The sequence below is a fragment of the Miniopterus schreibersii genome (assembly GCF_964146895.1).
Source record: "Miniopterus schreibersii genome assembly, chromosome: 20".
Classification (NCBI taxonomy): Eukaryota; Metazoa; Chordata; class Mammalia; order Chiroptera; family Miniopteridae; genus Miniopterus; species Miniopterus schreibersii.
In genome coordinates, this window is record NC_138122.1 from 1,154,206 (window position 1) to 1,181,336 (window position 27,131).

A 27,131-nucleotide genomic window follows, 5' to 3' on the forward strand; every position below is an offset into this window, starting at 1 on the left:
AGTCGAAGCCTTGTGAAAGATGTGTGCGCAGCGCTGTGCACCAACTTGGCTGAGGACAGAGACCAACTAGAGACCATCAAAAAGTACTTCTCAGGCAGAAGAGTACTGACCTCCCCTTGGTCCCCAGCTCATGGAGGTGTCCATTGTCTAGCTCATAGAACTCTCGGGATGGGTGATAAAATGGGACACGACCTCTATTGCCAATGACTACTCAGAGGTCACTGCCAGAAATCTGGGCTGACTCTGCAAGTTGCTCAGGAGCGAGAGCTCACCAACAGAATTAGAAAAATTATCATTTCTTCAGAAAAAAATTTCAAGTGATCTTGATAACATTTCCCAGCATTCAGGTTTTATACTGAATCCTGCTAAGTTCCACAAACACAGCGCCACCAGCTCCCATTAGCTGGATGCTTGCTGTGTTTCAGGATCTGTCCACACCACACGTCTCACCACTGGGGAAACTGCCACTGAGGGCCCTTCAGTGGTCTGTGCAGTGTCACTGGGCTGAGGCGTGAAGTGGGATTTGAGCCCAGGTTTGTCTGATTCCATAGCATGTGCTCTTTCCACTGGTCATGCAGTACTAACAGCAAAGAAGAAGCTGTCTGAGTAGGAGTGCACTTGAATTTTTCACGTTGTCCAGCGCGTCACTGTCCTTATCACCCCCAGTGACACTTGGTGCTGTGATAACTGGGAGAGGTTTCGGATCAGCCAGTTGGCCTTGGCCCACCTGCGTGCAAACACACAGAGCTACAGAAATCCAAGAGCATACGTTACCGTCATGTGACTGGTACTTGGTGCAAAACCCACCCCTCCCACACAACCTGCAGCAAACCTGCTTTGAACAGTTCATATAGGGGACAATTGTCCATTGTTCTTCTGAAAGACAGGGGAGGAATTGCTACCCTCCTCCCTGGGGGTGGAGAGCAGGTAGAGATTGCTATGAATACCTCCATCTCTGCCAGGGCCCGTGAAGTATTGGCACACCCTGCAAAGGGCAGCAAAGAATTGAACAGACCCGAGTCTTATGTTAACTCCTGTGTTCTCTTTCTCGAAAGGGAGAATTCGTACACTCCTCAATCCAGTGTCTTGCACACACTAGAGAAGCCAAGTAAGTATTTACTAAACAATGAATACTAATTAGGCACCCACAGCATGTGGAGCAAACCAAATGACAGGATCCAGACTCTCTTATGATGTGAGCCCAAATCCAAAGCACCTAGTTAGAAAATTAGGAGTAGTTAGAAAATTAGATAATTGAAATGCATGGTTACTTTAGCAGTGTTACCATTCTGATATCATTCTGACCTTCTTCCCTGCCTCAGTTTACTTATCTGCAAGATGAAGAGTCTTGATTGGGTGATCACTAAGATCTCTATAAGTTGGGTCTTATAACATGTATTTTTAGAGGAAACAAAATACAATAAATTTCTGACCAAGAAAATGAGTTTTTTCCCCCCTGAGCTAAAGCAATTTAGGGAATTAGATCTAAACTGCTTCTGATTCAAATTTCTAATTTTTTTTAAGCAAACTGGCAGAAATGATGGTTTTTAAAACCTAGAACAAAAATTAAGTCATTTCACAAAATTAGAGCCATATTCTGAGAGGCACATTAATAATGGAGCAAAAGTACTGAATAAATAGTATTATCTTTGTTACTTAATAACAACAGGACACCAAAGGGGTGATTAAATTTATCTCCCTGACACAATTAACTCCATAACAAATGCAGTGTCATAATGTGCAAAACATGCTATCTCCTTCCTTCCCCCCTCCCCTCCCCTCCCCTCCCCTCCCCTCCCCTCCCCTCCCCTCCCCTCCCCTCCCCTCCCCTCCCCTCCCCTCCCTTTCTTCCTTCCTTCTATTTTTTGAGAGAGTAAGGGAGAGGGAGAGAGGGAGAAACATCAGTGTGAGAGCAAAACATGGATCGGTTGCCCCAGCACGTGCCCTGTCCAGGAACTGAACCAGCACCGTTCAGTTCACGGATGACGCCCGACGACCTGAGCCACACCGGCAAGGAGGTGTCTTCCCCTTCTAGTTCTAAAATGTTTGTAATGACATATAAAAAGTAAGTAATAGATGCCTAAACTGGGGCTTATTGGACAGCTCATATTAAGCTGCATTTCTTTTTAAATTAATGTTTACTTTTAAAAGTAATAAATGCACACTGTAAAAAGAAAGAGCCAGTGACGCTGAATGGACAAAAGAAACGCTCTCCCACAGCCCCCCTCCTCATATGCCTACTTGTTTTCCAATTTTGAGACGTTTCCTCTGTATTTATTTCTATACTTGTAATTTGTGTATACTCTTCTATCTCAGCTTGCCAGTTTTAGGTAACATCTACTCATTTTTCTGTTTTAGAAGATGAGGATGTTATGCTTTATACGCCTTTCTTTTCATCTCTTTCATTATTGTTAACTTCAGTTTTTGTTAAATCTGTATACAACACTTACATTTTTATAGCTATATAAATTATGTCTGTTACTATTCATTATTATTATAGGAATAATAATTACTACTAGGAATTAAGAGTAGTGTACGATTATTGTTTGCTTTGTTGTACAACTTTCTGTTATTCCTAGAATTAATAATTATATTGCTTTTTTATTTGCTTAATTTTTTAATCTATGCTGAAAGTTATAGGAAAAATAGATTAGGTGATGAAATTCTATTGACATCCTAGAACCTCAGGCTAAAAGTAATAAGGTGAAAAGTAATAAGAATAAATATACATGTAGTATATTTATTATACTAAGTTCGGAAAATCAATTGCGTGAATATAAGTTGGAGAACAAACTTGACCTAAGTTTGAGAGTGTGTTCTTTCACTGGTCCCAAACTCCACATGTGTCAATAGTGTAATTCCATTGTTAAAACTTAGGCTACATTAATTGAAATATATGCTCTAGAACAGGAAAGACAATAGTCTTAGTTTATTCGTGGTGTATCCATTGTGGTTTCACATTTTAAAAACAGCAAAACACACAAAAGAGTATAGAAAATGTATTGGCCAAGGTAATGAGAACTTGAAAAACATGTCATAAAAGAAATAGTTGAAAAAAATTGAGATGTTTAGTTTAAAAATGTCTTAGAGGGAAGATACAGTTATCTTCAAATATTTGCAGAGCTGTCATGTGGAAAGTGAGATGGATTTATGCCACTTTACTCCAGAAGTAGTGACGGGACCCACGTGTGAGAGTCAGGGAAGGAGACGGTCAGTGATCACAGGACTTTCTAACAACTGGATCCACTAACGATTGTCTCTCCAGCATCTACTCTTTCCTTGTGGTTTGCTTTTGTTTCTTTGTTTGTTTGTTGTTTTTGTTTCTGTGTTTGTTTGATAATAGCATTTTAAGCTAGGCCTCTGACTGTCCAGCTGAAGGTTACATTTTCTGCTTTCTCAGTATGACCGTGGAGCTAGTTTCAGTGAGATATAAACAGAAATGACATGAACTGAAGCTAGCTAGTGGCCTTAGAAGGAAAAGAATGTGCCCTGTCTCTTCCCTCTCCCTCCCTATAGTCTGGAATGTCGCACAATGAATCTTCTTTCATATGTGGACAAACCTAGAATTTACAGAGCAACACAATGAAAGGAGATTGAGTTCCCAGTACCGATACAGAACACCATTTTCTCAGCCTTGGATTGCTTGAACTGTTAACTGAGAGAGAACTTCCTACCTGCTTAAAATTTCTACATGATTAAGTCACATATTTGGACCTTTGTTACATTAGTTGTAACCTATATATTAAGAAATAGAGCCCTGGCCAGTTTGGCTCAGTGGCTAGAGCGTCAGCCTGCAGACTGAAGGGTCCCAGGTTCAATTCCTGCCAAGGGCACGTACCTTGGTTGCAGGCTCAATCCGTGTGCGGGAGGCAACCAATCGATGTGTGCCTCTCACACTGATGTTTCTCACTCTCTCTCTCTTTTCTCCCTTCCACTCTCTCTGAAAAGCAATGGGAAAAAAATATCCTCAGGTGAGGATTTAAAAAAAGAAATAGAGATACCTTTCAAGTAGTGGTCTTCAGGAGGTCATCCTGAGTCCTCCCTTTTCCTTATTCCACTGTGTTTTTTCCAACACCAACAAGCAATTAACTCAGTTCTTACACTGCCCATCTGGAGATAGCATCAGCTCCCACAGGTTAAGGGCTTTTATGGACTTCATTACACAGGCATGACTGATTAAGTCACTGGCCCTTGGAGACTGAACTCATAAGCGCAGGCACGGTTGAAAGGGGCTTATTATGAATAACAAGACACTGTCACCTTTATGGTTCTGGAACTATTTCAGGAACCAAGGACAAAAGACCAAATACTATGACCAAAAAATGCTACCATTACTCCCGTTGCTTAAGAAAATCCAAGGGTCTGGGGAGCTATGTGCCAGGAACAAGAAGGAAGACCAAATATATATTTCTTATAAACTTCAACATCATGCTCATTTTCAATCAACTGCTGTCTTACTGTCTCTGTGGTCTAGTCACTTACCTTTGCCCGACTGCCACGTAGCTCAGGCTGCCGTCCTTTCTTGCCTCAGTTGCTGGAGAAGCTTCTGAACTAGTGCCTCTACCTCCATCCTTGTGCCACACAGCCTGTGTACCTCGTCTACCACATCCAAAATAATAGCTTATAAGCCCAAGTCATAACCTGTGCCTACTCGTCCTAAAATCTTTCCATCGCCTCCCATTATATTTAAGGTAAGAGTCAATTCTTGCCCGGCCAGGCGTGGCTCGGCAGTTGAGCATCGACCTAGGATCCAGGAGACCGAGGTTTGATCCCCAGTCAGGGCACATGCCTGGGTTGTGGGCTCGATCCCCAGTCGGGGGCGTGCAGGAGGCAGCCGACCAATGACTCTCTCATCATTGATGTTTCTATCTCTCTCCCCCCCTCCATTCCTCTCTCTGAAATCAATAAAGATATATATATATATATTTTTAAAATAAAATGATTTTTTAAAAAAAAGAGTCAATTCTTAAGATGCAGGATTAGACAAAATAAGGCTCCCTCCCCCTGCCTCCAAGATGTCTATATCCTACTCTCTGGAAACTGTGCATATGTTATCTGACATAGCAAAAGGTGCCTTGCAAATGTTGACTAAATTAAGGATCTTGAGATGGAAAAATTGTCCCGGATTATCCCTGTGGGTCCTAAATGTAATCACAGGGCCCTGATAAGTAGGAGGCAGGAGGGGAGAACTGGAAAAGGAGACAGGAGCGAAGGTTGGGTGGTGTGCTTTGAATATGGAGAGTGCCACAATCAAAGAGGGCAGACAGCCCCTCGGCTGGAAAAGATAGGACCTTTGTCAATGCCTTCATTTTAGCCTTACAAGTCTCTTTTCAGACTTTATTCTTTCAGACCTGTAAGATAATAAATTGTGTTATTTTAAGCTACTAAATTTGTGGTAATTTGTTACTTTTAGAGGTAAGAACCCAACAAAGGTGGCTTTCATTACCTGGTCTTCCTTGCATCCTCACCTCCTTTCTTTTGTCTTACTACTTTTTAAGTCTGACCTTTGATATAAATTCATTTGGGGAAACTTCACTGATCACAAGGACTGGGTTTGGTGCCCTTCTTATGGGCAGACCGCCCTGGCACTTGTACACATCACATCCTAACACTTAGTTTACTATATTCCTGAATTGTTTTGTTGAGAGTCCTCTCTGACCTTTGAAATGCATTACCAATCCTTTTCCTTGCAGAACTTTGTGTGCATCTACTAAGTCTCTTTTATATATATAATCAGCTTTATTATATATCTATTAGTTTTACTGAGATATAATTACATATCCTATAACTCACCCATTTAGACTACAAAATTCAATGGTTTTTAGTATAATCACAGTTTGTAATCAGCACTATAAAAATCTAGATCATTTTCATAATCCCATAAAGAAGCTCTGGGCAGAGGATGGTGGCCTGGTAAACACAGTGCCCGCCCCCTCTCACCACCACATTGAAATTACAACGAAACTACAAAACAACCATCACTCAGAACCACCTGAAATCTAGCTGAATGGAAGTCCTACAACTACAAAATTAAAGAAGCCACATCAAGACTGGTAGGAGGGGCGGAGGTGCAAAACAGGCTGGTCAGACACCCACATGTGGTAGACTTTAATCAGGAGGGATATCTGAGCTCTGGAAGTCCTCCCACACTTCCCCAAACCCTGAGAAACAAGGAGTCCCAGCCTCCCACCAGACCCCTCAGCCCAGGGTTCCAGTGCTAGGGAGAGAAGTTCCCTCAATTTTGGGCTGTAAAACCAGTGGGATTGTGGCTGAGTGAGATGGAGGGATATGGAGTCTCAGGGATTCCTCTTAAAAGGCCCATGCATGGAATTACTTGGATTTACTCCCTCTGAGCTCCAGTGTTGGGCAGCAGCTTGAAAGGAACCTGGGACATATGGGGAGGAGCTAAACTGTCTGGCATCAGGGCAAGATCTGGTGGGGGCCAGCTTTTCCCAGACAGAAGTGCTGGCAGAGGTCACTGTTCCTTTGCTGAGCCTTCCATGCCACAGAGCTGACAGGATGGGCCATATCTGAATCTCCATCCACCTGGCTTACAGAGTTTGCCCCAGCCTGTTGATTACTTGAAACCTTGCTCCACCCGATCTGTTTCCAGTGACTTTTCCATATGAATGGCCTGTCTTGGCTCATGCTTCAGACTTTCCTAAAATCTCTAAAACAAGCAGCATCTGGCCTCAGTGTGCTCTATACCTATCACTAAGTGGCCCCAGGTCCAGCACTAGTAGCAGCCTGCCTTGGTTCATGGCTTAGCCTCTCCTGGGCACCTCCAAGCCCCAAACAAGTAGCAGCCATCTGCAGATCACTCTGTAGTTAGTGCCAATGGTCCCAGGCAGGGAACAGGTAGTGGCTGACTTTGCTCCTCCCGGAAGGCCCCAGAGCCAGTGCACATGGTGGTCAGCTTCAGACCACAACAGATTATAACCCTACCACATCCACAAGTTATAGACTAAAGGGGTGGGCTTGGTGAGCACCAAAGCCCCACTGAAGCAAGTCCTGCTCCATAGGGTCAGCTCCTGAACAGCAGGTCTTCTGCTGTAGTCATGGCTGGTCCTCACAACCAATTGGCCTGGATGTCAATCCCTCCCAGTGACACCAACTACAATCAAGGCTCAACTACAACAGAACAGTGCACACAGCCCACACAGGGATGCACCTGGAATGTCCAGATCAGGGGACTGGGGTGGCTAAGCCACTGGGACGTGCAGGATACCTACTACATAAGGCCACACTACCAAGTCTGAGAGACATAGCACATCTACCTAATACATAGAAACAAACACAGGGAAGCAGCCAAAATGCAGAGACAAAACAAACAAACAAACAAACAAAAAAACGTTGCAAATGAAAGAACAGAAGAAATTTCCAGAAAAAGAATTAAATGAAAAGTAAGCAAGCAAACTACCATATACAGCATTCAAAACAGTGGTTATAAGGATACTCAAGAAACTTAGGGAGAACAACAACATAAAAAAGGGCCAGTCAGAAAGGAAGGCTACACGAACTGAAATGAGGAATAATCAGCAAGGAATCAACAGTAGAGTAGAGGATGCCAAGACTCAAATCAGCAATTTGGAACATGAGGAAACAAAAACCACCCACTTGGAACAGCAAATAGAAAAAAGACTCCAAAAATATGAAGATAATGTAGAAGGAGCCTCTGGGACAACTTCAAGTTTACCAACATTTGCATCATAGGGATGATGGAAGGAGAAGAGAGGGAGCAAGAAATTGAAAACGTATTTGAAAAAAATGATGACAGAAAATTTTCCCTAGCTGGTGGAAGAAATAGACTTACAGGTCCAGGAATAGCAGTAGGTACCAAACAAGAGGAACCCAAAGAGGCCCACACCAAGACACATCATAATTAAAATGCCTAAGGTTAAAGACAAAGAGAGAATCGTAAAAGCAGCAAGAGAAAAGCAGTTAGTTACTTATAAGGGAGTGCCCATAAAATTGTTAGCTGACTTCTCAACAGAAACTTTGCAGGCCAGAAGGAAGTGGCAAGAAATATTCAAAGTGATGAAAAGCAAGGACCTACAACCAAGATTACTCTACCCACCAAAGCTATCATATAGAATCAAAGGACATAAACAAAGTTTCTCAGACAATAAAGAGCTAAAGGAGTTCATCATACCAAACCAGTATCACATGAAATGTTGAAGGGTCTTCTTTAAGAAGAAGAAAAAAAAGATTAAAAAATATGAACAATAAAAAGGCAATAAATACACATCTATCAACAATGAATCTAAAAATCAAAATAAACAAATAAGAACAGAAACAGTCTCATAGATACAGAGAACATTTTGATGGTTGCCAGATGGGAGGGGGGTTAGAGGGCTGGGAGAAAAAGGTGACAGAATTTAGAGAACACAGTCAATAATCTAATAACTATGTAAGGTGTCAGATGGGTATATGAGATTTTTTTCAGGTGATCAATTACTAAGTTTTATAATGTCAAATCCCTGTGGTATACACCTGAAACTAATATAATATTGTATGTCAACTGTCATTGGAAAAAAAAAATTAAAAAAAAAAAAGCTGTGGGCCTATTGTCAGTCACTTTTCATTCCCTCCCAAGCCTCTAGCCCTAGGCAACCAGTCTTTTTTTTTTTCTTTGTGTATAGATTTACCTATTCTGGACCATTTTATATAAATGTAACTACATAATCTATGGTCTTTTGGGACTGGCTTCTTTTGCATTTTTAAATATGCTCATCAATTGATGTACATTTTTGGCTATTATAAATAATGCTGCCATGAGCATTCATGTATACATTTTTGTGTATGTTTTCGTTTCTCTTGGGTACACACCTGGGAGTGTGATTGCTGGGTCATAGGTTAAGTCTAGGTCTACTCTCTCGTGGAACTTCCAGACTGTTTTCCAAAGTGGCCGCATTATTTAACATTCCCACTTACAATGTATGAGGATTCCCATTTTCCCTCACACTTGCCAGCACCTGCTATTACCTGTGTTTTTATTATAGTCATCTTTGTGGGTGTAAAATGGCATCTAATTGTGGTTTTGTTTCACAATTTTCTGATGGGTAAAGATGTTGAGCTTATTGGACATTTGTCTCTCTTTTGAAGAAATTTCTATTCATATTCTTTGCCCTTTTTAAAATTGTGTTGTCTTTTTATTATTGAGATGTAAAAGTTTTAAAAAATATATTCTACATAAAAATATATACTGCATACAAGTCCTTTTTCGGATACACGATTTGTGTTATCTGCTGATAGAATAGTTTTACTTCTTTCTCTCCAATCTGGATGTCTTTTTATTTTAAATGTTTTGCTTAATTGCCCTGACTAGAATCTCCAACACAATGTTGAAAAGATGTGACAGGAGCAGACATCATTGCTGATCCCTAATCTCAGGGGAAAGCTTTCAGTCTTTCATCATTAAACTTGATGTTAGCTTGGGATTTTTATATACTTACCAGGTTGAGAAAGTACCCTTTTATTCTTAGTTTAATTGTTTTTATCATGTAAGTGTATTGGGATTTTTCAGTGTTTTTTGTTTTGTTTTGTTTTGTTTTGTTTTGTTTTGGTATCAAATTGAGATTTTCATGGGGTTTTGGTCCTTTATTCTATTATGTGGCATATTACATTCATGATTTTCATTTGTTAAAACAACCTTGCAGTCCTGTGATAAATCTCGCTTGGTTCTGGTGTATAATCCATTTATATAACAGTGGCTTTGGTTCGCTAGTACTTTACAGAGGATTTTCGCATCTATATTCATAACGGGTGTGGTTTTGTAGTTTTGTTTTCTTGTGATGCCTTTGGACTGTGTCAGAGTAAAACCAGCCACACAGATGAGTTGGAGAGTGCTCCCTCCTCTTGTATTTTGGGAAGAGTTTGTGAAGGGTTGATATTAATTTATCTTTAAATATTTTGTGGAATTCTTCAGTAAGCATATCTGGGCTTGGTACTTAATAATTTAAATGAATGAAGTCAGGGAAGTCAATGACCAGTCACTTCAACAGGGTAGCATATGAACAGAGCCCGGTTCTTATCTCAGCCAGCCTAGAGGCTGCGGTGCCCAGCCTCTCTCACCAGCAACCTTCCTGTCTCCACCTCCACTCCAACACCATACACTCTGAAGAATCAAAAGAGTCTTTGAGGTATCACCCTTCACCCAAGGGTTCTTCAACAGCACCACAAGCCTCCAGGAATCTTACTTTGACATGCAGGCCTGTTCAGAGTGGTGTTCCTTCTTTCTCTTTTTTTTTTTTCATGACACACACATGCATTCATTTTATTCACAAAACAGCCTGGTTTCCTAAAACAATACAAACTGCATGTTCATCAGCAGGAAGTTGGACATGGGCAAGGGGGCCCAAGCCTAAGGGGACCCACCCCCATGGGCAGGGGACCCACAAACAAGCCCTTTCTCCTCTCACCATCAGCCAGGCCAGAAAAAAAAGACCGACTTTCTCTAAGGGAAGCAGTTGTGGTCATGATCAGGACTATCGAGACACTGGCTCCCCAGATCTCAGTGACTAAACATACAGAACTCTCATTTTTGGAAAATCATTGTTGGGGTGGGGGGTCCCATTGTGGGGACTGTGGGTGTAGCACACCTGGCCTGGGCCCGGGGGTGGGGAGTCTGCTCTCTGCCCTCTGTGAGTTCCTCAGAGCGGCTCTGCCCAGGTGGATGGACTCAAGAAGTTTAAGTGAGGTGGAGTAAAACTGTGCTAAATTACAGTAGTGCTTATTAGGAACTAGATTTCTAAAGGTTACAGAAAATGTATGTTCTCTGCACAAAAACGCATCTCCTGCACAGACAACATTGACAAAGACACAGGGGGGAAACTGTCCATTCTCTGCCCAGGGAAGTCTCAGTACTTTATAGATTGGTCTTTACCTCTTTTTTGTTGTTCTTGGGAAAAAGCAGTTAAATTCTTTTTCTTCTTACACTAGGGATATGGAGATGTTTAAACAACATATATATATGAAATCTGTGAGAGAATATTTCTGGTTCTAGAGATGGTGCATCTGCTTGTCTTCCCCAATCCCTTTGGTGCGCTTTCATTATTGGAAAGTATCTTCTCTTTACAAAGAACAGCAATCAGATTCTCTACTAATTTTAACCATGGGAATTAGATGACAAGCAACAACTACTAAATGACAAGCAACAACTCTGTTTCTTCCTCCATACAACAGCTTTTCAAATAATTTCTAACAGTTTTAGTTCCCCCACTCCTTCCCCAGATGTTGTCTGAGTTTTCCCTAGTCGAACACTCAGTCATCTGTGTTTTCTAGTGATGCGGATGGTCCCTACCTTCAACTCTTTTCTCTTATGACCCTCAGAGTCATTAAAATATCCTTAGGCAATGGAAAGGAAAACAAAGGTATCATGGCATAAGTTTGTTTTAATTTGCTAATTTAAAGGCCAGTAATAAAGTTTTGGGACCAGAAAGACTGCAGCCAAGGTTATAGTAAAAAAGTAGGTATATAAGTCAAGGCTTTTTGTTGCAAGTGAAGATCCCATCTGGGACTTGCTTAAGCAAAAAGAGAATATCTCATCGGAGAGCAAAGAGCCTTCTTTCCATTTTGTTCCAGTCAGGAAAGTTCCAGTGAGGATTGTCCGTCCCTGCATCAGAGAGTCAGAGTTGGTAAAGGGAGGTCAGCTCTGCTTGGATCAGGTGGCTGAAGGAGGGCACAGCATGACCAGAGTAGAGGCGAGCACTCCTTCCAGAAGGAAAGGGTGCTGGGAAAACAACGTAAATGTGTCCTACAGTGGGTGAGCCAAAAGTAGAGACCATTATAATATTATAAGAATAAAGTTGTCCCTGGCTGGTCTGGCTCCGTGGTTAGAGCGTCGGCCTGTGGGCTGAAGGGTCCAAGGTTCAATTCTGGCCAAGGGCACACACCTCGGTTGCAGGCTTGACCCCGGTCCTGGTCGGGGTGCATGCAGGAGGCAACCAATCGATGTCTCTCCCCCCCTTCCACTCCCTGAAAAAGCACTGGGAAAATGCCCTTGAGTGAGGGTAAAAACAAAACAAAAAGAGTAATGTTGATAAGACAGCACCAACACTGAAAACCCTTTTCATTAACTAATCAGTACATATGGTTTTTTATTTTTTTAAGGGAGATAAGCAAATAATAAGGAAACAATAAGATGTTGAGTGTATTGAATCTTTAATTGATATCTACTAAATAAAATGTAATATTTTGTGGTAGACAAGAATTGTTTAAATACATTTTATGTTAAGTTTAAATATGTGTGCTTATGACATGAGTTAATGGATGTATGAAGGTACTTTGAAAATTAAAATAGAAACAATTTCTGACCACACTAAGGTAGAACAGAGCTGACTGCTGACGGGGTGGGACGGTTCTGAAGGGCCCGTTCGCTCTCCTGCCCTTGGCAGTGCTCCTGGGGAGGAGGCACACAGGTCATATTGGTGGGTGACACTCAGGCTGCATTTCTAATGCACTGTTTTCTCAAGCACAGGAAAACCCAGAGGAAGATGGTTCATTTGTCCAATTAAAGGTGGGCTTTCACTGAGTGCTGTTCCAGAGCCCACAGACCACAGGCATATACACATTAGTCGCTTCTCACAGCCAATAAGGTGCTGAAATGTCAGCAAGCAGTGCCGCAAAGTGGCTCTAGTCTCTGTGTGGTTGAAGCCTGGTAACAGCCCGAATCTGACCACACACACCTGAACAGTGTCCAAGGCAGCGCATGAGAAGAAGTCAGCCAGTGTCGGATCCGGGCCAGTCAGCTTTCTAAGAAACTGTGCCAGCAAGGGGCAGGGGAGACCCTTGCCAAGAGAACGCCTGCCTTCTCATGAAGACATAATGCATTGGCTGACTGCATGCTCCCACTGGCCCAACAGCAATGTCTCCTGCTTCTTCAAGCCTAGAAAGCAGTTGCTGTCACTGGGGTTCCTTGAGCTAAAGGAAGATCAATGTGGCCGCCCCATAGATAACTGGGGCTCTTTGGATAACGTTACATTTTCTCAAAGGACTTTGGTTGTTTACACAAAATAGAAAAATGCTGTTAAGCATTGAAACTTTTAAAAAAATATATGTCTTTATTGACTTCAGACAGAGGAAGTGAGAGGGGGAGAGAGAGAGATAGAAACATCAATGATGAGAGAGTCATTGATTGGCTGCCTCCTGCACATCCCCTACTGGAGGTTAAACCCACAACCTGGGCATATGCTCTGACCAGGAATCGAACTGCGATCTCCTAGATCGTAGGTTGATGCACAACCACTGAGCCACGCCAGCCAGGCGAGCATTGAAACTTATGATATTGACTTTCTAAGGGGAAGTGCTGTAGGTCTTTTTAAATCAATCAGCAAATATTTATCAAGCAGTTACCACCTGCAAAGTACTGTGCTAACCTGTTGTAGATTCACAGCAGTGGTATAATTAAGCTGTACACAGCATGAGATTAACTATTTCATAAGCAATGTACCTAAGTTTATATATCAAATACATATTGTCTTCTTCAGAACAATTACTTCTTAGTCCAATGGTGTTATCTGTATAGAGAGAATTTTCAAAAATCTTTCTTTTGGGCATCACCACCAGAGCCTATAGTACATTTTTTTTTTTTAGTACAGTATTTTCAGTGTTGCAAAGCTGCTAGGAATAGAGGTAAGATAAAATTGAGAAGATTGTTTTTTGATGAAAAAAGAAATAAAGTTCAGGGAAGCTTAATTCATAACAGCCAAAAACTGGAAACAACACAAATCCATAAGCTGATGAATGGGTAAAAGTGGTATATTCATACAATGAATATTATTCAACAATAAAGAGAAAGGAAATACCAATGCAGGCTACAGCACGGATGAAACTTAACAACATTATGCTGCTTTAGGTCGGAACTTCAGTTGGTTGGAGCATCAACCCGATGCTCAGGGGTTACATGTTTGATATTCAGTTGGGGCAGGTACAAGAGGCAACCAATAAATGCATGTGTAGGTGGAGGAGTACATCAATGTTTCTCTCTCAAATCAATTTAAAAAAACTTTATGCTAAGTGAAATAAGCCAGTCTCAAACAATTACATACTATTTGATTCTATTTATATGAAATATACAGAAAAGGCAAGTCTATAGAGACAGAAAGTCATTGCTAGAACTAAGGGTGGAAATAAGTGATGGAGATATTTTAAAATTAGATTGTAGTGAGATGGAGTTAAGCAAGTTATTAGAAATAGGCTTCAGGGTAATGGTTATAAAGATGCTCAATGAAATTAATGAGAACCAAAGACACTAAGGTCAAGGAACTCAGTGAAAACATGAAAAAAGAGCTAGATATGATAAATAAGATCCCGGCAGAAATGAAGAATACTATGTCTGATATCAAGAATACACTGGAAGGAATTAAAAGCAGGCTCAATGGACACTCAATCAGAGCAGCTAAAAGAAAAAACGCTTAAAAAGCATGAGGATACTTTAAGGGAACTTTGGAACATCAAGCAGCAAAACAACATTCACATCATAGGGGTTACAGAGGGGGAGGAAAGTCAGCAAGGGATAGAGAACCTGCTGGGAGAAATATTGACAGAAGACTTCCCTAGGCCGGTGACAGAGAAAGCCACAAAAGTTCACGAAGTAAAGAGGGTTCCAAACAAGAGGAATTTCAAAGAGACCCACTCCAAGACACATCATAATTAAAATGGCAAATATTAAGGACAAATAGAGAATATTAAGGGCTGCAAGAGAGAGACAAGCAGTGACCTACAAGGGAAACCCCATTGGACCAACAGCAGATTTCTCCACAGAAACACTTCAGGCCAGAAGGGATTGGCATGAAGTTCTCCAAGTAATGAAAAGCAAGAACCTGCAACCAAGACTGCTTTATCCAACAAGGCTATCATTTAAAGTTAAAGGTAAAATAAAAAGCTTCCCAGACAAAAGAAGGCTAAAGGAGTTCAGTACCACCAAACCAGCATTGCAAGAAATGCTAAAAGGACTGCTTTAAGAAGAATATTGAGAGAAAGGTACATCAGCATAAAGGGGAAAAATGGCATTAAATAAGTATATATCAATAGTAACCTTAAATGGGAACAGAATAATTGCTCCAATCAAAAGACATAAGGTAGCTGAAAGGATAAGAAAACAGGACCCATATATATGGTGTCTACAAGAGACCCACCTGAGAGCAAAGATTGACACAGGCTGAGAGTGAAGGAATGGAAAAAAATATTCCATGCAAATGGAAAGGAAAAAAAGCAGGAGGAGCAATACTTATTTGACAAAATAAACTTCCAAATAAAGACCATAACGAGACAAAAAAGGTCACTACATAATACTAAAGAGATCAATCCAACAGGAGGAAATAACCCTTATAAATATATATGCACACAATATAGGAGCCCCTAAATTTATAAGAAAATTCTTGGGGAACTTTAAAGGGGAGATTACCAGCAACAGAGTCATAGTGGGGGACTTTAACACCTCAGTGTCATCATTGGACAGACCATCAAGACAAAACATCAGCAGGGAAACACAGACCTTAAATTATGCACTAGATCTAATGGATTTAATTGACATTTACAGAACATTTCATCCCAAACCAGCAGAATACACATTCTTCTCAAGTGCACATAGAACCTTATTAAAAATAGACCACATGTTAGGGCACAAGGCAAGTCTCTACAAATTCAAGAAGACTGAAATTATATCAAGCATCTTCTCGGATCACAATGGCACGAAGCTATAAATCAATCACTAAAAAAAACCCCTCAGCCTGGCTGGGCGTGGCTCAGTGATTGAGTGTCAACCTAGGATCCAGGTGATCCAGGTTCAATTATCGATCAGGACAGACGCCCAGGTTGCAGGCCCAATCCCCAGTCGGGGGTGTGCAGGAGGCAGCTGATCAATGACTCTCTCATCATTGATGTTTCTATCTCTCTCTCTCCCTCTCCTTTCTTCTCTCTGAAATCAATAAAGATATATTAAAAAAAAAAAACAAACTCAAAAATATTGAAACACATGGATGCTAATTAGCATGTTATTAAACAATAACTGGGTTACCAATGAGATCAAGGAAGAAATCAAATACTTCATGGAAAAAAACAAAAATGAACAGACAACAACCCAAAATCTATGGGACACAGCAAAAGCAGTCCTGAGAGGAAAGTTCATAGCAGTACAGGCCTACCTCAAGAAACAAGAAAAAGATCTAATGAACCATCTAACACAACAACTAAAAGAACTAGAACGAGAACAGCAAGAAAAGCCCCAAGGAAGTAGAAGGAAGGAAATAATAAAGATCAGAGCAGAAATTAATGACATAAAGGCTAAAAAAACAATACAAAAGATCAAGAAAACCAAGAGCTGGTTCTTTGTAAAGATAAACAAGATTGATGAACCTTTAGCCAGACTCACCAAGAAACAAAAAGAGAGGACCCAAATAAATACAATAACAAGCAAAAGAGGAGATATAACAACAGGCACAACAGAAATACAAAGGATTGTAAGAAAATACTATGAGCAACTATATGCCAACAAACGGGACAACCTGGGTGAAATGCACAATTCCTAGAAATATACAATCTTCCAAAGCTGAATCAGGAAGAATCAGAAAACTTGAACAGGCCAATAACAACTAATGAAATTGAAGTAGTAATCAAAAAACTCTCAGCAAACAAAAGATGTATTTACAGGGGAGTTTTACCCAACATTCAAAGAAGAATTAACACCTATTCTCCTCAAACTATTCCAGAAAATTCAAGATGTGGAAAAACACCCAAGCTCTTTTTATGAGCCCAGCATCATGCTAATCCCCAAACCAGATAAAGATACTACAAAGAAAGAAAACTACAGGCAAATATCCCTGATGAATATAGATGCTAAAATCCTTAACAAAATATTGCAAATCAGATCCAGCAATATATTAAAAAGACCATACACCATGATCAAATGGGATTTATTCTGGGGATGCAAGGCTGGTATAATATTCGTAAATCAATAAGTGTGATACATCACATACACAAAATGAAGGACAAAAATCATATGATCATATCAATAGATGCAGAAAAAGCATTCAACAAAATCCAGCACCCATTTCTGATAAAAACTCTCAGCAAAGTGGGAATAGAGGGATCATACCTCAACATAATAAAGTCCATATATGGCAGACCTACAGCCAACATCATACTCAATGGGCAAAAACTAAAACAATTTCCCTTAAAAATAGGAACAAGACAGGATTGTCTGCGTTTGTCACTCTTATTTAACATAGTAATGGACGTCCTTGCTACAGCCATCAGACAGGAAGAAAACATAAAAGGTATCCAAATTGGAAAGGAGGAAGTAAAACTCATTATTTGCAGATATATGGTATTGTACATAGAAAACCCTAAAGAATTCTACAAAGTACTACTAGATTTGATAAACGAATTCAGTAAGGTAGCTGGATACAAAATTAATATCTGAAAATCGACAGCATTTTTATACACCAACAATGATCTCTCAGAAAGAGAAACAAAAAAAAGATAGCATTTACCAGCAACTGAAAAACAAGATACCTAGGAACAAACTTAACCAAGGATGTAGAAGACCTGTACTCTGAAAACTATAGGACACTGAAAAAAGAAATAGAGAAAGGTATAAACAAGTGGAAAATATACCATGTTCATAGATTGGAAGAATGAACATCATTAAAATGTCCACACTACCCAAAACGATCTATAGATTCAATGCAATTCCTATTAAAATACCAACACATTATTTCACAGAGCTAGAACAAATATTCTAAAAATTTATGCAGAACCAAAAAAGACCCCAAATAGCCACAGAAATCTTGAGAAAGAACAGAGTTGGAGGGATCATTTTACCAGATATCAAACTGTATAAAAAACTACTGTAATCAAAACAGCCTGGTATTGGTACAACAGACATATAGATCAATGGAACAGAACAGAGACCCCAAAAATAGATCCACACTGTTATGGTCAGTTAATATTTTACAAAGGAGGCAAGAGCATACAATGAAGTAAATACAGTCTCTTCAATAAATGGTGCTGGGAAAATTGGACAGGTACATGCAAAAAAATGAAACTAGATCACCAACTTACTCCATACACAAGAATAAATTCAAAATGGATAAAAGACTTAAATATAAGTCACGAAACCATAAAAATCTTAAAAGAAAACATAGGGAGTAAAGTCACAGACATTTCACATAGTGGAATTTTCACTGATACATGTCCTACGGCAAGAGAAACAAAAAAAATAAACAAGTAGGATTACATCAAACTAAAAAGGTTCTGCACAGCAAAAGAAATCAGCCTCAAAATACAAAGGAAACCCACTGTATGGGAGAACATATTGGCCAACAATGCATCTGAAAAGGGGCTAATTTCCAAAGTGTGCAAAGAACTCATGCAACTGAACAAGAGGAAGACAAACAATCCAATTAAAAAATGGGCAAAGGACCTGAATAGACAATTCTCCAGAGGACATACAGATGGTCAAGAGACATTTGAAAAAATGCTCAATGTCGCTAATCAGAGAGATGCAAATTAAAACCACAATGAGGTATCACTTCACACCTGTCAGAATGGCTCCATCAATAGATCAACAAACGCCATGTGCTGGCGAGGGTGTGGGGAAAGGGGAGCCCTAGTGCACTGCTGGTGGGAATGCAGACTGGTGCAGCCACTGTGGAAAACTGTATGGAGGTTCCTCAAAAAATTAAAAATGGAGCTGCCGTTCGACCCAGTGATCCCACTCCTAGGAATGTATCCTAAGAATCCTGAAACATTCATCAGAAAGGATATATGCACCCCGATGTTCATAGCAGCACAGTTTACAATAGCTAAGATCTGGAAAGAGCCCAAGTGCCCATCAGTAGATGAGTGGATAAAAAATCTGTGGGACATTTACACCATGGAATACTATGCAGCTGTAAAGAAGAAGAATCTCGTACCCTTTGGGACAGTATGGATGGTCCTGGAGAATATTATGCTAAGTGAAATAAGCCAGGCAGCGAAAGACAAATATCACATGATTTCGCTTATATGTGGAATCTAAAGAACTTAATAAACTGATGAACAGAATAGATTCAATGACATGGAAGCATGGATGAGACTGACGAATGTCAGAGGGATGGAGGAGGGCGGGTGGATGGAGGGGGAGAGAGCAACCAAAGAATTTATATGCATCTATGCACAACCCAGAGACATGGACAATGGTGGGGAGAGGGACTGGGGAGGGGGAAGGAACGGGGTGGAACGGGTCATTGGGGAGAAAAAAGGACATCTGTAATATTTTAAACAATAATAAAACTTAAAAAAAAATTAAATAAATAAAATTTTAAAGAAAAAAAAACACAATGAGGTAACACTTCACAACTGTAAGAATGGCTGCCATCAATACATCAACAAACAAGTGCTGGCGAGGGTGTGGAGAAAAGGGAACCCTGGTGCACTGCTGGTGGGAATGCAGACTGGTGCAGCCACTGTGGAAAACAGTGTGGAGTTTCCTCAAAAAATTAAAAATGGAACTACCATTTGACCCAGTGATCCCATTTCTAGGAATATAGCCTAAGAAACCCAAAACACCAATCAGAAAGAATATATGCACCCCTATGTTCATAGCAGCACAATTTACAATAGCTAAGATCTGGAAACAGCCCAAGCGCCCTTCAGTAGATGAGTGGATAAAAAAAGCTGTGGGACATTTACACCATGGAATACTACGCAGCTATAAAAAAGAAGGGTCTCTTACCCTTTGAGACAGCGTGGAGGGACCTGGAGATTATTATGCTAAGTGAAATAAGCCAGCCTGAAAAAGACATGTATCACATAATCTTACTCATATGTGGAATCTAAAGAACAAAATAAACTGATAAACAAAATAGATCCAGAGACATAGAAGCATGGAACAGACTGACAAATCTCAGAGGGAAGGCAGAGGTGGGTGGGTGGATTATAAGGGATTAACCAAAAAACTTATATGCATATATGCATAATCCATGGACACAGACAGTAGTGTGGTGAAGGCCTGGGGCAGGGGGCGTGTAGAAGGGGCAACGTGGGAGAAAGGGGGACATCTGTAATACTTTCAACAATAAAGATTAATTTTAAAAGTTTATCATTAAATTGAAACTATCTAGCCCTGGCCAGTGTTGCTCAGTAGTTAGAGTGTTGGCCCTTGCACCAAAGGGTTATGGGCTCATTCTCCAGCCCTGGTCAGGGTAGCTGTGGAAGGCAACCAACTGATGCTTCTCTCACATCGATATTTCTCTCTCTCTCTCTCTCTCTCTCTCTCTCCCTTTCTCCATCCCTCCTTTCCACTCTATCTAAAAGGAATGGAAAAATATCCTTGGGTGAAGAATTAAAAAAAAAATTGAAACTATCTAGTAGATGTATTATGAAAGACAGCTTTCAGAAAATCCCATCACTGAAGAAGAAGGGGCAGCATGGAATTATCACAGAGGAATTATGAATAATATGGCGATGGCCTCTTTTCATTCTGGCTTTTTGGCTTTATGCCCAACAGAAAATAAAGGCAGATTGAGGAACTGAGAGTATGCAAGAATAAACATACGAAAGTAATAATTGTTCATGACCAGTCTGTGCCAAGACACTTTCTTTTTCTGTCTCACAGGTGTGTCTCTAGGTACTATCTAGGGCAGCGGGAAGTTAAGTTGGGGAGATGGTTCAATGCACTGCCCCTTTCAATTTTAAAATCTAGACTGTAACCACCAGGTAGGTTGTCATCCCCAATCAATGGTCCACCCTGAAGTACAAGGAGTTCTGAGAGCAACCAGGCAGAGAAAGTGACCTCTGGCCTCTCCTCAATGCTATCGAACCCATAGTGCTCCTTTTCCCAAACTGAATACACATCGAACTCCACCAATGTTAAACCCACTTTTGATGGGAAAATTTAGAAAAATCTTCAGCCAAGTGGACTTAGAGACTAGAGTGGGTAGTTGTTCTCAAGCCTTCCTTCTGAGAAGTGCCTTTTTCTCACACTACGTGGTTATCGAGAGCATGTGTCTTCAGCTAACCAGAATACCCCATCCTATTGGATATACCAAGACTGGCATATGACCTCACGAGGTCCTCTTCAGGAACTTATGCAGACTAAATGATATGCTAAGATGAGGTTCTCTCTTCTCTCTTTACCTTTCAGGATGATACAAGCCAGGGCCAACTGGTGATCATCTTCACTGTCATCTGGAGAGAACGTGCCTGTAGAAGCAAGAGACAGTGAAAACATAGTCCTTATATTGTAATTTGAACCCTAAATCCAGCTGGGCCTGAAGTCAGGTCACCTCTTTGACTTCTTGATTATAGAAGTATAATATTGTGATTTATAAGAAGATATAACCATGCACTGCATAACAACATTTCAGTCGATGACAGACTGCACATATGATAATGGTTCCATAAGTTTATAATGAAATGGAAAAATTTCATCAAGTGGTGATGCCGTAGCCCTGGTAAAGTGTCAGTACAACACATTACTCATGCTTGTAATGACGCTGTGTAAACAAACCTGCTACACTGCCAATAGGATAAAAGTCTAGCTCAGTCAACAACGTACAGTATTTAATACTTGATAATGACAATAAGTGACTATGATACTGGTTTGTGTATTGACTATGCTATACTTTTATCATTATTTTAGAATGTGCTCTTTCTACATGTTTAGAAAACTGTAAGACAGCATGCTGTGTTACGACTAGGGCGGCTTCATACATCCTGTGCTTACTACATGTCTTGACTGCGTCATTTTCTCTTGTGCTTGATTTAATCTCGTGTTGTTTTGTACAATAATATGCTATAAAGGCTTATAGTGTAGGAGCAATAAACTATAGGTGTGTAGTGACTATACCACCTAGGTTTGCACAAGTGCACTCTGTACTGTTCACACAACGACAGGGTTGCCTAAGGATGCATTTCTCAGAACATATCCCCATCATTAGGTGGCACATGACTGTATTGATTTGGTCTTTGTCTCTATTTTTTGGCACAGAGTTTCTAAAATCCTTGGAATTTCTTAAATGATAACAGAGATAAAGCTATATTTTGTTATTTATAACAAGATCTTTTCGCCCAGCCGGGCGTGGCTCAGCGGTTGAGCATCGACCTACAATCCAGGCGATCAGGGTTCGATTCCTGGTCAGGGCCCATGCCTGGGTTGTGGGCTCCATCCCCAGTCGGGGGCGTGCAGGAGGCAGCCAATCAATGACTCTCTCATCATTGATGTTTCTATCTCTCTCTCCCTCTCCTTTCCTCTCTCTGAAATCAATAGATAAAAAAAATAATAATAAAATAAAAAAGATCTTTTCAACCACACTTAAGTTTATATTAATCAGATGACTTTGGAAAGCCCCTATAGTTGCCAGGGGAACCAACCATGCGATTAGATGACTGAAACTCCCCAACCCTCTGACTTCCAAGGAGGAAAGAGAGTGTGGTGATTAAATTAATCACCAATAACTAGTGATCTTATTAATACTGCCTATGTGATGAAGCCTCCATAAAAACCCAGAAGGATGGGTTGGGAGAACTTCTGGATTGGCGAACCAGAAATTATGAATATGCAGGAGGATGGTGCATCCTGAACTTTATGGGGACAGAAGCCCTTGTGCTCAGGACCCTTAAAGACCTCACCCTATGTATTTCTTCATCTGCTATTCACTTATATCTTTTAATGTCTTTTGTAATAAACCAGTAATCTAGCAAGTAAAATTGTTTTTCTTTGATTCTGTGAGATGCTATAGCAAATTCAGTGAACCCGAGATGGTCATGGGAACCTCTGATGTATAGCCAGTTGATCAAAAGCACACGTTAACAACCTGGACTTGCGATCATCTGAATGGCTGGGGGAGGGAGGCAGTCTTGGGAAACAGCCTTTAACCCATGGGATCTGACACTATCTTAAGGTAGACAGAGGCAGAGCTAAACTGAACTGCGAACACCCAGCCGGTATCGCAGAATCACTTGTGGTGGGAAAAGTACTTCAACCCCTCCATTTGGGGACCGGGAATGTGGTAGTCGTGGTGAGTAGAGGAGGAAAACAGATTTTCCTTTACAAGAAGCCAACAAATTCCCTTAACACTTAACCTAAGTTTTAGTTTCTAGATTTACATTCAAAAGACTCCTGACTAATACCAGAGGAGAGGGACAGTGGGAGATCAAGCATTATGCCTATTTTAATTTATTCCCTCTGTACTGTTGAGCTGCTATAACAGAATGCCACAGACTAGGTGGCTTATAAACAACACTCGTTTCTCACAGTTCTGGAGACTGGGCATTCCAAAATCAAGGCACCAACAGATTCATTGTCCGGTGAGGGCTTAGGTCCAGGCTCCTAGATGGCCGACTTCTTGCTGTGTCCTCACATGGGAGAGGGCCAAGAGAACTTTCTGTGACCTCTTTTATCAGGAAGGACACTAACCTCATTATAAGGGCCCCTTTTAATGACAAAATGACCTCCCAAAGGCCCCACCTCCAAATGCCAGCACATTGGGGATTAGAGTTCAGCATATAAATTGAGGGAGGAGGAAAGGGGAGGGACACACAACCACTCAATCTATTGCAACCATCTACCAGGAGTTTGACCTTATTTCTTAGATATAAGAGGGTGGCACTTATGGACATTCCCTCGACCCTACTGCTCTCTTCTAATTTTTATTAGCCTTGTCCCTTAACCCCTTTCTTCTCCTTCCCTATCCAACCCCCTTTTCTTCTGGAATCCACCTACTTCCCGGAAGAAGTAGTCACATTTTAGTCCCTGTAAGCTTTGCTCTTGTACAGAGTAAATTTCACACTCAGTCTTCATGGGCAGGTGGCGCCGGGCCTACTCTCAGCGCCGCTGCTCTGCAGCGGGGCAGAGTCGGGAGTCAGAGCTCGCCCGCTTCCCCTGGAAAGGAGGCAGGTTAGTATCAGTCTTGATAGGTGAAAAAAGCAGACACAAAAGAGTACATACACTGAATGATTTCACTTATGTGAAGTCCAGAAAGAGGCAAAATTAATCTATGGGAACAGAAATCAAAATTGTGGTTGCCTGTGGAGGGAGGGGTGGGTAATAGAAAGGAGCGTGGAGAAATTTTCAGTGTGCTGGCAATTTCTACAACTTGATGGAGCCACTGGATACACAGATAATTGGTCACAACTCACCAAACTACACTTAAGGTCTGTGCATCTTACTCTATGTAACTATACCCCAATTAAAATAAAGTTAAATAAATAAAAGGATACAATTAGTTGCCTCTCCCAGTGTTATGCTCCTTCACATTGGAAGTATTCAAGTTTGATTCCATGCTTGTCAGAGACGCTGTGGACGGTTCGGTGTGAGCCATTGTCAAACACTGTATTCTAAGACCCTGACATATGTGATCCTGAACGAAGCATTCATTTCAGAAAAGGCAAAACTTGCCTTATCTTCTATCTCAGAAGGTAAGGATAAATAAAATATATAAACATCTGCTTAGAAACTAGATAAGGAAATTAGATGAGAAAACAGATAAGGAAAGTTATGCTACCAAACACTTTGAAGTATTTTACAATGTTTATATTTTTCTTTTCTGAAATTCTTTCCCTATCTAGCCTTCTCTCTACTTCCCCTCTGACACCCCAGCCCTTAGTCATTCTGTTTCTGAATCTTAGAGCGTGGGTTGTTTGCACATTTCCTTTGCTAAACATCCTCCCACCACCGCTTCTCATCAACTCTGCCCTCTTGAAGAGTCTGCAGAGTCCACAGCACCAGCGAGACTTCCCTATAAGCATCCTCCCAGAAGTGCGAGCTCTGTGTCTACCCAAGGGGTATCTACAGCACAACATTCACCCTGGGCTAAATGATGCCAAGGTTCCTTCCACCTCAAAGATTCTAGCTCTTTAAACATGTGATGCCAGACTATAAAAATGAAGAGAAACAGTCAAGCTGTCAGCAGTAGCATTTTCATCAGGTTCCGTGTGAAGTGAACTGAATGAAAGAAAATGACTTCACAGCTAGTAAGTGATAAAAGACTTCACAGCTAGTGAGTGACAAAACAGGGCTTCATTTCCAGGTCTGCTTGACTCCAAAGTCCATGCTCTTAATCACTACACTCTACTGTGTCCCAGAAAGAAATTGCCAAAATCATTTTGCCCTTTCTCTTGATTCCAGATACTCCAACCAGCCCAAGCTCACCAACTGACCAAACCGACCACTATTTTCAGGTTATCTGGCAAGAGGAGCCTACAGCACTCTTCAGTGACCTGTTTCAGTGTCTCTGCTGTCTTCAGCCAGGATAATGTTCTTCGTACTTAACCTGAGTCCTTTCTACTCTTGTTTTATCATTAGTTGATGAGCTTAAGGCTCATTAATACTAATACTTTCAGTGGAAGCAGAAGGATGCAGAAACTGCTCTGTGAGAATTTTTAAAATACTGGTTCTTCTGCTATGTGTGTTTTCTCAGGTTGCTATCACAGTGTACTCTAAAACCATGTACAGGGATACTGAGGAAGGGACATGGTGAGTCAAGAAGCAAATGTTCATTAAAGAGAGTGGGAAATGGGTTCATTCTCACTAAGGTGTAAGCAGAGTAGACCATGGAGTATGTTGTAACATGAAGGTATGGTTGATCCAAAGAAAATACAAGGGACTAATCTAGCAGACATAGAAACTAGGTAGGAAACCATAGCAAGTTATGCTGAAGTTTTGCAACAGTTTCTCCCCTTGGTCGCTTTGTCTAAATAAACCAAAACCATGCCAAACATATGCAGTACCCAGTAGGAATTCATTTCTCCATCCCCTCCTATTCTCTTTGGTGCGTGTGGCTGTGTTATGGGGAAATCCTTGCTTTCAGAAACAGTGCTGTGAGAGGCCAGATTATGGGTCCCTCTTGCTCAAAAGCCTGACCTCAATCCTCCGAGTTGCAGCCCAAGGTGACTCAGGCCACTGAGCTGGGGAATGGGAGGTTTTAAAACTATGATCCAAAAGCTGGTAAGGGACGGAGCATATATTGAGAACTGCATCCGTAACTTAGCAACAGTTAGTTGGTGAGTTTTTCTTTTACTCTCTTTCCATTTTTTCCAATCAGATGTGAGAAATGAGACTCAAGACAAGGACATTGTTTATAGAGAACAGAACAGAAAGAAAGAAACAATGCACGGAGTGTTATCCGGGGCAAAGCTGAGCAAAGAATTACGGTGAGACATCCTGGTCAAGGTGAGGCCTGTGAGGTGAGATACAAGTAAAAGGAAAGAGAATGAGCCAACTGTTTGTAACACCTGCCTCAGGTGGTTTCTAAGGATAAAGAACAGAAACTGAAGTAGACTGACATGTTTACACTTCCACTGCCGGTTTAAATGAACACATCAGCTCCAGCGTCTTGCCTCCTTGCCTATACAATGACATATGCTTTGCACAAGCCCAGAAACAGGAGCTAGGTTTTCCGACTGTTGCTCAAGTTTGTAACGTTTCCAAGCTTACCTCAGGGCTGATGTCTGTTGAGCAGACGGGATTGTGAAATTTCCTGAGGAAGCCTTTGGCTACAACAACAAACAGGCCACCCAGAGGTGGGGCCAGGTGGGACTGCATTTGAGCTGGGAGGGACTTTCAGCACTTGCACCTCAGTGTGCCAGCTGGTTATGGAAGGAGACCAACACTGTGGGCTGGTTCAATTTGGGTCAGAGGCCTTTTTGAATTTAAATGATCCGGAGAGAGATGGAGAGGATTATAGCAGTCAGACCGACCAACTACTTAGTCTACTACAGGGATCTGCACTTGGGGATTCCCCAGATCTAGGAGCTGGTTCTTAATTCGTAAGGCTCAGGAACTCAGTTTTATCACAAAGCACATGCCCTAATTTGGGTCCTAATCAATTTCCTGGCTATCATCCATTTGCCTTTAAGACAGTCTCGTCCCTTCTCACCCTGCTCTGTGCTCCCAGAGGCTGACCGTATGCACCACGTCAACAGAATCTTCGACCCTCTGGCTTTCAGCTGTCTTTGGCCCATTGGAGGCACTAGGAGATCATAGTGTGGCAAAGAAAAGAAGTCAGGGGGACTATCTCCCCAATTTCCTACCTTCCAGGAAGCTGTGGGTAACCATGTCCCTGTGCCGAAGGCCCCAGCTCCTGTGGGCAGCCGCCTTCCATACAGCTCCCCTCTCTGGCTTCTAGTAACCTCTTCTCTGTGTCCCT

The 27,131-nt window shown here is 41.2% G+C and overlaps 1 long non-coding RNA gene across 1 annotated transcript; it reads right to left on the reverse strand.

The window, feature by feature from the left end:
* Window positions 1-27,131, reverse strand: LOC308549854. The gene is made up of 3 exons (XR_013997803.1): window positions 27,016-27,131; window positions 21,121-21,186; window positions 1-727 (listed from the first exon to the last, which is right to left on the reverse strand). It is a non-coding gene; the product is annotated as an uncharacterized lncRNA (long non-coding RNA).